The following is a 15,454-nucleotide window of genomic DNA, read 5'->3' as shown; positions in this document are numbered from 1 at the left end:
AAGAGGCAGGATAATTGGTCTGAAATGTATTTTTTTGCTTATGTTCATTAGGAATTACTGGCCAAAATCTTATATCTAGAATTTAGAAAAAGAATGAGGTGACATAAGTTTCCCTCATTTCCTTTTCTTTTTGGTATTCCAAGGAATGCAAACAACTCACTGGTTTTAAGAAATCAATGAAGACTGTCATGTCCCTGCAAGTAAATGAATGACATTTAAACTTTCCACTATACAAGTTTGAATATCTGATTGATTTTATGCTGGAGAATTTAGTTTAGGCAAGCAGTACTGCTAAAGTCTCATGCATCAAAACAAGACAGACTTTCATTTGACATCTCCCAAAAAACAGAGTGAAACTGTCCAAACTCCTCAAGTACACTTGGATTGCTTGACCTTGTAGGGTATCACCCAGGGAAGTGCAGCACAGAGTGAGACTGTGGCCTCCACTTTGCTATACCCTTCTATATGAATGATAAAAATTATCTCAGGAATTAAAGCACAGATTAAAAAACAAGTCCAAGATGTTCTCAGAACAAGGGTGTTAGTAGCACAGCACTAGTTAAAGCTTACAAATTGTGCCAGCCGAAAAAAAGCAGTGCAGAGACAATTCAGCTAGAAAACTTCCTGGGGAAATAAGGATGGCAGTGGCTGAAAAATTTATTCTGACCTTGTGCACATTAGAGCAAAACCATCCCCAGCCATGTCAGTGACTCCAGGTCACTGAGAACTACAGCTTCCTTCCCAATACCAAACTGAAGGGCTCACCCAGCCCTAGCTGACTAGTCTACAGTTAAATATCACCATCTGATTTAATTCTGAGTTTTAAGATTAATTCTTTTTTCTGTCATTTGACTGGATTTTCTCACCTTCCTTATTAAGGAGAAAGTTGGACTTGAGTTTTACATTATGACAGCACCCTTCCCTGAGACTGTGTGCTGATAAACAAGGCTCTGCAACTTCCATAACCATGTCTTCTTTTAGATACCAACCAAGGCAATAACAATTTTATCTGAAGAACACAAATATATTTGAGGTGACCAACAAAGAGAAAACAGCTTTTTATTACCTGAAATATTCTACAAAGTTGTCAACAAAAGAAGAGTGGGTTGACTGAAATGCACATCAGTCAGTAAAGCAACAATCATCATTTCAAATCACTCAGGGAAAAATGCATTTATCTGTGGCTGCTTTTATGAGTGGAAATTAATTCAGCCAAATTTCAGAGAGGAATAAATAGCATTTTGTCAGAACCACCATGGCAAAATCGTTATTACTTTCTGAATTCTAGCACAATGTCAAAACCCAGAATCTCACATGACAAAACCCAGAATCTCACATGACATGTGAGTGCAGAGTCCCCCTCAAACAGAGACCAAGGAGGGGATAGAGCCAGCCCCTTCCAGAGCTGGATGGGGGCTACCCTGATTGGGGTGAAAAAAGAAGATGGTGCAGGGTGAATGTGCCAGCTCAAGCCCAAGGCAAGGTGTGCTGCTGCCTTTCAAATGAATGGCAAGTGGCAGGTCAGTTTTGGACAACAAGAAGGGAGCCACAAGCATTACATGTCAGGAAAGCACAGGTTATGATGGCCAGATCAATACTAGATAAATAACAGTGCACCCCACACAGACTGCTGTCTTAAATCAGTGCTGCCAATCTATGCCTTCTGAAGGAGAGCTAAAAATGACATTGAAGGTTTTCATGGGCTTTTACTTCAGAGTGAATCCATTCAGCCTGGGGAGCCATAAAAATCCTCTCAGAGAATCTGCTCTTATCCAGCAGCAGCATTCCTGCTTCACCAGGACACTTTTAATGCATCTGACCAGCAGGGTCACTCAGGCATCCCTTCCCACAGAACAGAGCCCTAATTTCATGCCTATGCAGAGCATAACACAAAAGAAAATCACAACAGCTTTAGACCCCGTGCCCTGCTCATCTCCCCAAACAACTCCACTTCTGCTTTCAGTGACTAGTTCCCAAACTTTCTGACAAATGAGTCATTACCTATCCACCCATGATTCTTTTGGCAGAAGAAAAAAAAAGCCTTGTGCAATATCCATCACTCTGAGGGACAGCAGCAACAACTGAAAAACAGCTCTTACCACCAGGGTGCTGCTCACAGAGAGCAAGGGACCAGTGTACAAATCCTTGTGCCAGGCTCTCCCAGGCCACAGCAGCTGCAGAGCACCACCCAGAAAGCCCCTGCTCCAACAGAGGGACAGGGCTGGCTCCCCAGGACCCCCCATGCCAGGTTTTTCCATGCTGAGAGAAGCCTGGCCACCCTGAGCGAGTGCCAGCCAGAGGCAGATCTGCCCAGAGCTGGTCCCAGCACTGCAGCCCCACTGCTGCACACAAACGGCTCCTGGAGAACGGCTGAGGTCTCCAGTTACCCTAATGCCATAACTAACAACTACCTCATACAGCAAAAAGGATGACTTTTATGCATTTTTTTCCTCAACATTTGAAGGAACAATCTCCTAAACACCACCTTTCCTTTGAAACTCTGAGTTTACCCAGGTTGCATCTCACTCTGTGCCTACCTCACCCTGCCTGACCCCACTTTTCCCACCTCCCTTCCCTCCCCCTTTTGTTTTCTCTATAATCAATGTGCTTCTGCTTAGAATCATTTTAAAATTGTTTTCATGTTAGTTCTTTATTAAGTATCTTGATCTAAGTTTGTTCTGTTTGTTGTTCTTATTGAAAAATAAGTGAATGGCATTTAGCAGGTCCATTCCAACCCAAGCCATTCTATGATTCTGTGGCTCTTTATTTTCAATTTCTTGTGCAGAGTATAATCTGTGCTGCATCTTCCTGTCACATCATGCTGATAGAAATCTAATTAAGGATTTTTATACTTTTCTCTGTTTTCTCAGACACAAAGCTCTGGTTTTTTAGTAGCACCTGATTTTTATGGAAGTCATCTCTTCCAGATAGACATTCTGGAAGCAGCAGCAATAATTTCTGACCTATTATGGGCAAATCAGCAGTATTAAGTGATCTTCAAAGCACTTCTGTAGTTGGTACAAAATGTATATAAGCTGCTCCATTGGCAAAATTATCTACCTTCTGGTGCCATTACACAGAACAGCCTAATATGCATAATTACAGTAATTATGCAGAGTGCAGCACAAACAAAAACAAAATTATATGCTGCTTCACACTGGCACTCTTTCAGACAGAAATTCATTTTCACATTTACAGTATTGCAAATATGGACAACATTATTACAGCAGAATTTGAACATAATTATGCATACCAATTCCACATTAAATTGGTGTTTTCCATCTTCAGTAAGTTGTAGGTAGCTGTTGTGGTGTCCTTTTGATAGTACACTAAACCACCCAAACTTTAACAACATGTAAGTCCATCTCTGCTTTTCTTTCAACATTATCACTGAAAGTATCACAGCATCTGTAACCACCTGCTGCCTTCAAGTTGACTGACTCTGGTTTACATAGCATACAGAACGAGTAGGAATTGCCAGCCATCGAAAATAGACCTAAAATCACATCTTCAGGTAATTCTAAAAAGAATCATCCTTCCTTGATTAGAATTTAAAACATTAAAAACAAAGAAACAAAAAAAAAAAAAAAAAAAAGAAGAAAAGAAAAAAAAGGAGAGAGGGGAAAAATATTTTAAGCAGAATGGGCTGTTTCATTTCAGTTCAATTATTTTTAAGCAAAATGAAATCTTGGAGCCCAAGGTCTGAGACTTCCTACAACTGCAGTAACAACCTGCATGAGCACAGCTCTTTCCAAAACACACATCCCCTATAGCCAATGATAAAATTTCAAGCTACTGTTATTTTATGCATATGGTTACATAAAAAGAGAATCCCTGTGGGGACACAAGACTGCTCTGACATTGGCTGGGAAGTGTCCCAGAGCTTTTCCTCTTGTCAGCCCCAGCAGCTGGGCAAGGCTCTGGGGCAAGAACAAGAGGGAGATGAGTGAGTAAGTGTTGAGGGTACCTGGAAAGGACTCACCAGGCACCAGAGATAAGACACTGCTGGGACTGAAAGAGCATCCAGAACCCATCTAGACAAGCAGAGAGTGCTTGTAGTGCTGGGGTGTGACTGCAGGCAGTGAGCTGCTGCTGGCACAGAAATCCTGCACTTGGAAATTCAGGAGCTGGAAGAAGAATAATGAGTGGCCCAGTTTAAAGCTTCCAAGAGAAGAAGGTTGATGCCAGTGGCAGTTTTGGAAGTCTTTCTCACCTGTTTGGACACCAGCTCTTTCAAAATGGCTTCATCTATCCAGGCTTTTGATACTTAGGAGAGGGAAGACAGAGGAAGAAGGATCACTGCAAGCAAGCTGCTGAGGAAAGCAAAACTGAATAATTTGTTAAAGGACTGAATTAGTAGAACAGTTTTCTACACTGCCACATTATGATGACCTCCTTCAGCTCAGAGTGGATACACTGGCAGACATTAAAACCAAGACCAAGGCCAGGAAATGCAAAGATTGCTCATGTGAGAGGAAAGCCACGAAGCCTTGCTGTGGGTCAGCAGGGACAGGGATGCTCAGACTTGTCCAGACTGATCAAGCATGGGAGAGACAATCAGCCAGGCTCCTTCAGGCACTCCCCTGTCCTGAAAGCCCCAGGGCTGAAGAACCATCTGAGCAGAAAAGCACTGTTTCCTTCCAGATGTTCCTCTAGTCAGCTCTGAGTGAAAGTTAAAATGCTAACATTTCTTAAGGAAGCAAAGCTCTTTGTGTCTGCATCCAGGACTGTTTGTCTTTTGTTGTGTCTCTTCCCTAACCTTTTGTGAACCCATTGGACAATTTAGATCTAATAAAACAAGCCAGAAGTCTTACAGTCATTAAGTTCCTACACATTTCCTGAAAATAACATGTGGGTGGAAGAGAAAGAGCTCATTAATGCTGCCTGTGGGGGAAAGGCTGGTGAACAAACTCCCACCTCTTTAGAAACCAGATTGCACACAAGGGACAGAAAGCAAGTGGTTATGAAAATCCCAAGTTTTGGGAAAGCTTGAGGTCTGCAGAGGACCCAAACAAAAAGATCAAAACAAACACAAACTCTCCTTCTTCATATGTTTTGACACTCAGTCTTACCACTGGGGGTAATCCAATCTATTTTAGTTTCAGGACCTGAAAAGAGAAGGGGACCAGATGGATTTGTGTTTGGAGTCTAAGTGTGCACATCTGTGAGCCCACGTAAGCTTCATGCAGGAAGGAAACACTCCAGAAATAACATGAAGCTGTCATGTATCTTTAACTGCCCTAAGACTGGGGAATTGCCATTTGTAATTGCTGATTGTAGGTGACCATTGACAAAATTGATGGAGCCCTGGTTGTCAAGTGGACTGCCCTGCACAGCTGACAACAATGGAAAAGAAGGTTTGGTTACCACAAAACAACTCAAAACTAGGGTGAAAACTTTATAATCAAAGCTGTGGTTCATGTATTAGCTGAATATTCTGCTTCCATGTGAAGATGTATCCAGCTGAACAAATCGGTTTTGACTCTTTGATAAAATTATCAATTTAATCATATTTACAGTCAAATAGCAGCCAACTTCTTCACTGTTAACATGGGGGTGCTTTTTGTATAGGTATTTTAGCATGCAACATTCTGTGTGGTCTCTGGATCTCCACCAAGTGCAAGGACTCAGGCCTTCACTTTTCTTGGCAGAAAATATCCTACAATTTTCCTAAAGTTCAAGGCTTAATTCTCATCCCTACATTCCTACTCTGACTATATAATAATCTTCAAGCTGTCACTAAGGAGCTATGGCAATTACTTGAAGACAATGACCTAAAGCAGCTTCTCAAACGTCTACTTTTTTATTTTATATTCTTTTATTCTTAATAATCAGAGAAAAAACATATGAAAAGATTGAAATATTTTAAATAAGGCAGAGGATATTTTCATTTAATTTCTTTAATCAAAAGATTTTCCAAATGTGACCATTTAAAAGAAACATTACCACTGCAAATACTTGAAAAATAAAATGCATTACATAGAATGATTTCAGCTTCTGACATTTTATTTCCATATATGATTTATTTTATGAGAGTGTTCTCTTCATTTTGCTTTATCTGATGATGCTTTTAGAATGAATTAACTTTATTCCCAGATCAAACCACCTCCCTAAGAAGTTCATTTATCCTTTTGGATGCAGCACTGAAGTAAGCACACCCAAGCCAGTCACAAATGAAGACTGCCCTGAGTGCAACTCTCTTATGTCCATAAGCCCAACTTCTCACAGTTTGCAGCTTGATAAATCTGGAATCACAGACACTGCCCAGGAGGTAAGTTGTCTGAAAGTTTCATGGGACTTTGGTTTTGCAAAAGGACAAAAAGCAAAGCGACACAAGGAGCCCAGTTTGATTCATAAGAGAGAAACCCTTTCAGGAGCCTTGTTCCCCTGCAGGGCACCTGGGCTCTGCTCTCTGCACCAGTTGCACCAGCTGCCACTCATTAAAAATGTATTCTAGGTTCACAAAGTCATAGATTGGTTGAGTTTGGAAGGCAGATCCTCCAGTCCTGACCTGTACTCAGAGCAGAATCAAAAAAAGACAGTTTCTCAGGGCTGTGTCCAGTCAGGTTTTGCACACCTCCAAGGGGTTTTGCCTCAGGGCACTTTTTCCTTGATGTTCAACAATAGAAGAATTGGTGCACTATACAACCTGTATCAATAAATTGGATAAAAGCAACCATCTGTCCCTAAAACATCACAGCTCTTATTAGATCAGAATGGTCTTTTCTAGTACTGCTACTATTGCTACCATAAAATTTCAATTTTCTCTTTTGGACTTTAAGAGTAGGTTTTACGGATTTTTCACAAGTAATTAAAATCTCCTGCCTCTTACCTCTGCATATTTGAACAGATTGCCTCATATATTCTCTAAAACTATTATTAATCACATTTATTACCTGAAGATTTAAGCCTTCATTTGAGAGGTCCATATAGAGAGTAAGGAGGTACTTTTGGAGAGGAACATTTCTGAGCTGTGTACTTCTTCCATTAATCAAGGCACCAAAGGAAGGATCTCCACCAATACAGCTACACCAGTTCTCAGCAGGCAACAATCTCCCTTTAACATCTGTAAAGCATTTCTTATTTAATAATACCAGCTAATTAAATAATCAGAGAAGCCCATGTCTATGGAGAATCAGAGAAGTATATGCCTATGAAGACTGTTCAGTCCCAGGCACAAGTGTGAGAATGTGGGTTTTTTTCTTCTAATTAGCATTGAAGCTAAATTCTTTCTTAGCTCTTCACCTTACTGCTCATTTGAATTTCTCAGAAGCATTCATTTTGACTCAAAGAAAAGCTGTGATTCAAATCCTTGCAGCTTTGCTGATGCTCAGATTAAATCTCCTCGTGGAGCAAAGTGTTCCCCAGGACAGCTCTGCTTAGCAGGATGCAGGGTTCATATTTGTGTGAATCAATCCAGACCATTTCAGGGTCACTTTTAGCAAAGGAAAGCCTGCCTGTTAAGACCAGATAAGAGTGAGGTCATTGATTTATTTTTCCCTCATTATCTGGCAAGGTTTCAGTTGAAGCCTAAACTCATTATCTCTGTGGAAATACAAACACAACTTGGTCCCTTGAAGCAAGTTAATTTAGTTTGAAAACAGTTAGGGAGTTACCTTCTGAATTCAATTAGCTAATAACTCCTGATGGGTAAAGGTCACAGAAGAGCAAGGCAGTGTGCTGGTTCAAGTTAAATGCAATTCTAGGTAATATCAGAGCAGCACTTTTCCCCTTCTTACTGAGTCATGGCTGCAGCTTCTGGCCACCATCTCCAAATTCTCTGTCAATAAGAGAGATAAATTTATGCCAGAAGGGATCACCTTCAGGGACCAGAACAGCAGCAGTACCTTTGAGCCACAGCTCTTTCAGTGTCTTCCCTTTATATTGGAAATAAATCAGCAGGGGAAGACATCCCCGCTTTCAACCACACTTTAATGAATAAAGCCCCTCTACTCACCCATGTTAATCAAAATAACCTGTACATTAAAATCCAAATCCCTTTCTGCAGCAAGATGCAGGATTCACTTTCTATTCCCAGCTGTAGAAATGGTTCCTGTAAGGACTGATGCTGTAGGAGAGCCGTGTTCCTGAAAGAGATGTGACACTTCAGGATCCCTCATAGACCACCAGCTGCAAGAGGCTGTTTCAGGCTGGGCTGGGAAAACATTTCCAGCTTAACATCCAAGTTAGAAAAAAATACAATGATAGAAACCCTGACAGGCTTGATCACAGTATAATAACTGTTGGTATTACTGCCATAATGGAGGGGAAGTGAATGGTGGAAGGGCGGCACAGTTTAATTGTTCTCGCAAGGAAACACCGGGCTCTGAACCACCGCAGGCAATCACCAGCTACAAGCAGTTCCCTCTTAGAGAAACAATTTTTCATTTTATAATGTGAAAGCAAATTTCTTGCCAGTATTACCTCAGGTCATTAGCTATATTGTAATTCTTGTGTTTTTCCAAACTGATTTCCCCCTTAATTTGATTTTGAGCAGCTGATTAAATTTACCCTCCTTGAAGAAACAGACATTCAATTTAACTCTAGTTCGACATTCTTCTGGTATCAAAATGCAGTTCTCATGGTCACACTTCTAGCTACAAAGTAATTTTGTCACTGCTTTAAAGGGGCATTCTGTAACCAATGACAATATGTTGGCTTCTCCTGCACATCATGTTATGCACAAGCTCAGAAAGCAGAACAATAAACTGTACAATGCAAAAGCACTCTTCAGACAACTGGAAATCATTGAATTACAGGATGAAGGAAAACCCAATGCAGAACTGATATTCATTTTACTTACTTATCCCACAAGGAACTAAATTCCATACCCAGAGGTACAGGTGCCTCTGGTTCATTACTGTAGTCCCCAGGGCTCTCACCTTCTCAGGTGGCTGGATCCATGAGACCTTCCAAACATGTTCTCTTTTCAAGACTCTGAGTGGACATCCAGGCTGGGTCTAAATTATTTAAGCAGGGATCAAACCTTGGGATCCTGTAGGTGTCTGAGCTATTTTATGTGTAAAACATAAAAAACATGAAACAGAAACATTATGCAGAAGAATTCTACTGGATCAGATCAAAGGTCCACTCAGTCAAGTATTCCACCTCTAACAGAAACCAGCAGCAGGTACCAAGGCAAACAATTTTAAAGGGGTAACCATGCAGTCATTTTCTCCACTCTTTCCTCCCCACATGCAGAGCCTGCCACACAGGAGCTCCTCAAGCACAAATTTCATCTCCTTGCCTATTGGTCCCTGATTTTCTTTTCCTGTTGATTTGCCTCATTGGTTTTGAGCCCATCTAACCTCCTGACACCCAGCAGGTACTGTAAGACTGGGTCCAGTTTAATCACACACCACAAGGACCAGGTTTGCTGTTGTTTGCTTAAGCCACTACCCCAGTAATTCCACCTGATGTCCCTTGTTCTTGTTCTGGGAGAAACGCAAACAATCATTTGCTACTTATTTTCTCCGTGCCACTCATGATTTTAAATGCCGCTATCGCATGCCTTTCCACCTTCCCTTTCCCCAGCTAAGGAGTCTATCTAATCAATCTCAATTCAGAAGCTGTTCTTTCTTTGTGAAAGCACTTGTCAGGTTTCTCTGTCCCCTTTGAACACTGGCATGCCTTTTCTTAGACGTGGAGACCAGAACAGCTCACAGTAATCAAGAGGTGAATAGACAGCAAAATAATTATTTTGTTTGCTGTGTCTTCCCTAGCAATTTCTGACAATCCATTTGCTTTTGAGCCTTGCTCTGCCCTCAGCCAACATTTCTTAGAATTACTGACAGCTAATTTGAGCTCTGCTCCCTGAGTCACAATAGGTAGTTTAAAGCCCATTTCAGCACTGTACAGTCAGGTTTATTTTTTCCCATGTGCGTTATCTTGTGGTTACTGGCACCAAATGCAGGCTGCCATTTTACTGCAATGCCACTCACCACATTTTTAAAAGTAGATTTTTATTTCTCCTACCCTGAATAACTCCATCAAAGAAGCATCCAGCACTATTTAGGACATTTTCCAGACCACTTATGAATATGCCAGACATCACAGAACTCAGTGCAAATCCCTGTGGGATTCCACTTGTTATCTCCCACTGAAATACCTGACTGTTTATTCCTACTCCTCACATCATTTCCAGCAGGGAACTTTCCTTTCATCTTGCTACTCTTTTGCTTCTTTAGGATCTTCTGACTGAGGAGCTTATCAAAAGCTTTAGGAAAATCTGAGCACGCTGTACCAACCAAATCACCCTAATCCACACTCATGTCAGTGCTTCAGACAAAGAGCAGTGGATTTCTCTCAGACACGATTTCTCTTGACAAAAGCCACATTGACATGTTTCCAAAGTCCTTTTTAAACAGAGGTGACAAATTGCTATTTTCCCTTTCTGTGGTGCAGTAGATGTGTGGGGCAGAGGTGCAGGAGTTCATGTTCTGCTGCTGAAATTTGGCTGAGTCTGAGCGTGCAGTGGTTGCAATGACCAAAAGTCCCTCCAGCCCTAACCATGCAAACAAGGCCCTGCCTGCCCTTCTGAAGGATGCCAAGCACTGCTTCTTCTCCAGGGATTCCCCTTTAGTGCCTTCAACACAGCCACTGGTGCTGCTTCACAGCAGCAGAAGCCCTCTCACTGTGATTCCGTCTCCACTCAAACTCCTGCTTTTCCCTGCAGCTGCTCAGTTCTGTGAATTAATTCCACACCTTTAGTGCCCAGAACATCCCCACAGAACAACCCTTCCCTCAGCAGCCAGACCTCTCCTGCAGCCAGGCTGCACCCTCCTTGTGAACTCAGGACTTTCTGGAAGGGGCTGGGATCTGCTCGCACAGGGAGAGGCCCCTGCCTTTCTCCCCCACGTTCAGCCACCCCTGAAGAACATGACATGACAGAGCTATCTTTTAAGAAGGTTTAACCAAACTCTGAATTAAAATTCATGTGGGTTGCCCAGTGAGGAAAATTTTGAAGCCACAGAACTATACTGGTGCTTCCTTTTACAATCAGAGATTAATCACCTTAGTGTTATGGCTACTCATGTAAAGCCTGAGGCATTAATTAAATTAATGCAAGTGACAGAGTTTCCCTAATAGCATTCAGCTATTTGACAACATATCTGGTAGCTATTTCAAATTGTTGCGGCTATTCCAAATAAAATTTAACTACGCAAACACACTTGGTTTCTAATTTTACCTGGTTTTATGTTAATAGGCTTATTCTTATCCTATTCTTACCCCTTTTCACATTTTTCATTTAATGCCTTGGAAAATATAAGCATGCACATTTCAGTTGCAACTTAGCTTTTCAGAGTATATCACAAGTTCTTAGAGATGTATACATAAAATCAGTAAAAAATCCACCAAGATCTTAGGCACTGTTTTGCATGTATGAGGTGCTATCTGTAAAAGAATTCAATCAGAAAATTCATTACAAAATGTGAGAAATGGCCCAGAACCTTCAGTCTAGTGTATGCTGAAATTTATGAAGTGGTGTTAAGGGAAAATTGTTTCCAGAAGGCATCAGATAAGATAGCAAAGATAAAGACTTCCAAGTAAGGAATTGGAAAACAGACACACAGAGTGATGCCCAAAATATGCCTTTTTAATTCCAGGTACCAATGCTCTAGTTAACAGGTAGATCTGTATTTGCTCATGTGAAGTAAGGCCAGGGATTAAAAATGTTCCTGTCCCTGAAAACAGATATTATGAAGTATGTTAATAGTAATGGAATATGCTCAACTGAGGAGGTGAAGCTTTTCAGTGGAAGAAAAATACTTAATTTGAGGTTTTTTTGCTGACACACTTAGGTGTCTGTGTGCACACATGTACATACAGAGGCCGTGTGAGCTCATGGAGAATTGTAAAAACACAGGCCCTGAGTTTCTCAGTCTTTTTTATATTGAAAGGTGAAACAACTAAAGTGGCACTATTTTCCTGCTGTGAAACACCCTCAAATGTTTCCTTTCACATGAAATGTCTTTTGAGCTGGACCACTTAAGTCCCTGGGGCTACAGTAAGCACCACTAGGCAGTAAATGGTATAATTTACTGCAAAATTTGTGTACAAAATATCTTCCTTCACAGCACCCCAGAAGCCAGAAGGACACATGCACAATGAATATTTCAGGACTTAGAACTCATAAAGGAAGGAAAATTCAGAAACTGTAGGTCCCAAACCCAACCACATTGGGACATTCACTGCACAGAAACCGAGCTTGAATGAACAGTTTCCAACTAATAAAAACCTAACAACCATAACAATGCTTCCAGCTCTGCATGCTTCACTAAACATTTAATTTTTTCCACTAACTTTCACTTCATATATTTTAGCAATATTTGTGTCTCTTGATGCATTGCTGATTCTCAGATTCAGTTCAGTTTTCCCAAGTCTTTATTCCACACTAATTTCCTCAGGTGCCTGAGTCAACCTTTCAGAGATGACGTTCTTCAAAATCCAAGCCTGGTCCAGCAGTTTTGGGATATTCAACCAGGGCAGCAGTGTCCTCTGGGCTGAGTGGGAGCAGGGTAATGCCAGACTCCTCCTGGTGACGCCTGTAACTAACCAGGCTCTGGAAACAGCCCTGACCCTGCTGCCTCTCTCAACAGCAGTTTTCTGCTGGGGAGGGCAGGCTGGAAGGAGCTGCTGGCCTCTCCCTCAGCCAGGAGAAGCCTGCAGGAACAGCAGGGCAGCTGTTCAGACCCCACACACTCTGCCCTTACACAAACCTCATGTAAGAACCACAACCAAACCTGACCCATGGCAAAAGGCTCCTCCTCGTTCTGCTTTCAGCCACCCAAAGGCTGGGCACAGTTGTTCAGGAACATCACAGTATTTGCTTGTTTCCCCAAAATCTGTTCTTCAAATGTCTCGCAAGTACAGGGAAGCTCATCTTTCATTTAAAACAAGGCTTCCATGGAAACCCAGACATGTGAATCCTACATGCACACCAGGAACCAGACAGGCCCAAGACCTCCAAGCCTCTTACTGCTACTGCTTTCCATCTTCCAGCCTCTCAGGATCTGGGTTTAGCAACACTGCACAAAAGCTCAAGGCATAGGACTCACCATTTCTTCCTTCCAGCCTTGGGGCTGTTACCTGGCTCACTGTGGGGAGTGAGGAAAGAGGGAACATTTTGGCTGGTGTGCTGGGGAGAATCACTGCTGCCCAGCAGAGCTCATGCTCTTCCATTGTGGAAGCACTGCTGCCACCAACAGCAGGCTGCACACCACAAATGTTCAGGCAAAAAGCAAAACCTTTACAGCTTCTGAAAAACAGACAGCCCCTGTAGCTCCAGAAAGACAGACTTATGTTTTCTTTGAGTGGGTGCAGAAGGATTTAGTACATTTACTGACCAGCCTATACATTCTGTCATCTGGAGCCTTCTGCCTGCTCTTTATTTGCAATTTTTCAAAGAAACCCTGTCGTGAACGGCGGAAGAAATGCCTCACACAATATGCGTGCATGACAAATCCCCAAGTTTATTGAAAACTCACACATATTTATATTGGTGTTAATGAAGCTTATACATATTGCAAAAGCTGAGCTCATTATTGGTTAAAGCACACTTAGATCAACCACACCTACTTCTATCTTCTAATGATTATTTTGTTTCTATGTTTGCATTCTTCTAGCTTCTCTACCTAGGGTATCTACATTTTCTGGCAAGCAATTTTCTCCCCCATCTTCCCATTTCAGAGGTCACTATGACCTTTGTCAGTGATTGGACACTGGTTACATAATTCCCAGCTTGTTTCCCCTATCCTTATCCATCGGTATCACATCGAAATGGCCTTTCTCAGCTAACCAATTATCCAAAAAGCTCTCTACAAAACCCCTCTGAGAGGCAGGACATTCTGGTGACAGTCTGTCCCTCCCTCCACAATAACAGCCCTGCAGCAGCTCTCCTGCCTTTATCAGGAGAGATGAGATGGGAACGGGAATGCACCAAAGCACAAAGTGGCTTCAGTGGGATTATAATGAAGCACTGACCCTTAACAAACAATTGGGTAAATATAAACAGTGGATGCTCTGTGACCTACTCAAGTACCTCCAGGCAGCAGGCACAGCAAGCAGGTGACTCTCAAGGTGTGCTGCTGCTGCCTGGGGACGAGCAGAGCACAGGGCTCATGGCCCAGCCAAGCCTTCCAGTAGCAATGCCAACTTGCCACAACAGTTTCTAGATGGCTTCTAGTGAGAAAACTGAACAAATGGGTAACAAAAATTAAATTAACAAAGAGATTATGTCAGGTATTTTCAATGAGGCATTTTTAAATGAATTATTTCTCGCTAAACACTAGGAGGCTCCAGTCTGTTGGTAATGTGGCTGCAGACTCACTAGGACAAAAAGCATCATGTCAGGCCTCTGAGAAATGCCAGCAAATGTTGCAAACGACCTTGAAGAGTGCTTTCCTACAGGATGATCAGGAGATACAGAATCTGACTTCTTTGGTCGGTTTTTTCTTTTAATGCTGCTTGTTTCATTTCCATTAAAAATACCATCTGGCAGAAAACTTATCTCAGAAATCAACACCCAGGTCCAAGAGAGGAACTCTGCTCCATGAACTATTCTGTGTTATCAGCTTTCTTAACTGGCAACTTCAGTTCACTCAATAGTTGCTCACAGCAACTATTTCAAAGCGTAGGCTTGAGGAATAATCCCTTGCAACAGCTATTTGTGCAGAAGGTCAACACATCATTTTATATATCTCAGCAACATTTACCACTTCAAAATCTTAGAAAGTTTTAAAGTCTTTTTTAAAATAGGGGGAATTATTCGGCAGCACCTCCCACACAATGAATGACAGAGATGACACAAATTTTGACAAGACAGCTGCAGTTGTAGAGTGGTTCAGATAAACCCATCCCTGTGTCCAGGGACAGGCTTTGGGTCATGCCTGGAGTGGCACAGGGAGCATTAACTGTGCTCATGCAGAAGCGTTATTTTATTTTCAGATTACACCCATTCCCCTTTTCATCACTTTAAATTCCATTCTGAGGAAAACAGTCAGAGTATACTGGTTCTCATTCTTGTCTTATGATTTAAGTGTGCAAGTTGCACACTGGCTTTATTTTAGGCTTCAAGAGCAGCAGAAAAAAGAAAATCAGCTTCACCCAACTGTAGCAAGTATCACTGTTTTCTAAACATTTTTGTCCATATTTTGATTCTGTAATGGTGAATATGATTGTAGGGTATAAACATATAAATGCTCTGCACACAGATAATATATGTCAAGTGTACTACCTGTAGTACCTATAACATCTTGAAATCCCTATGCTTGCACTTAAGAATTTGTAAATTTGCAAACTTCTCCAAACTTCTAAGAATGATGCCTTTCTTGAAAATAAGTAAACATGCAATAACAAATAAAACTCATATCTATGTACCACGGCCTTTTTTTCCTTTAAGCATGGGAAAACAACAGCACTACATTTCAAGTTTAGTTGTGATTGATCAAATATT

Source organism: Molothrus ater, chromosome 2 (genome assembly GCF_012460135.2).
Source record: "Molothrus ater isolate BHLD 08-10-18 breed brown headed cowbird chromosome 2, BPBGC_Mater_1.1, whole genome shotgun sequence".
Classification (NCBI taxonomy): Eukaryota; Metazoa; Chordata; class Aves; order Passeriformes; family Icteridae; genus Molothrus; species Molothrus ater.
Note: the sequence above shows the minus strand (reverse complement) of the source record.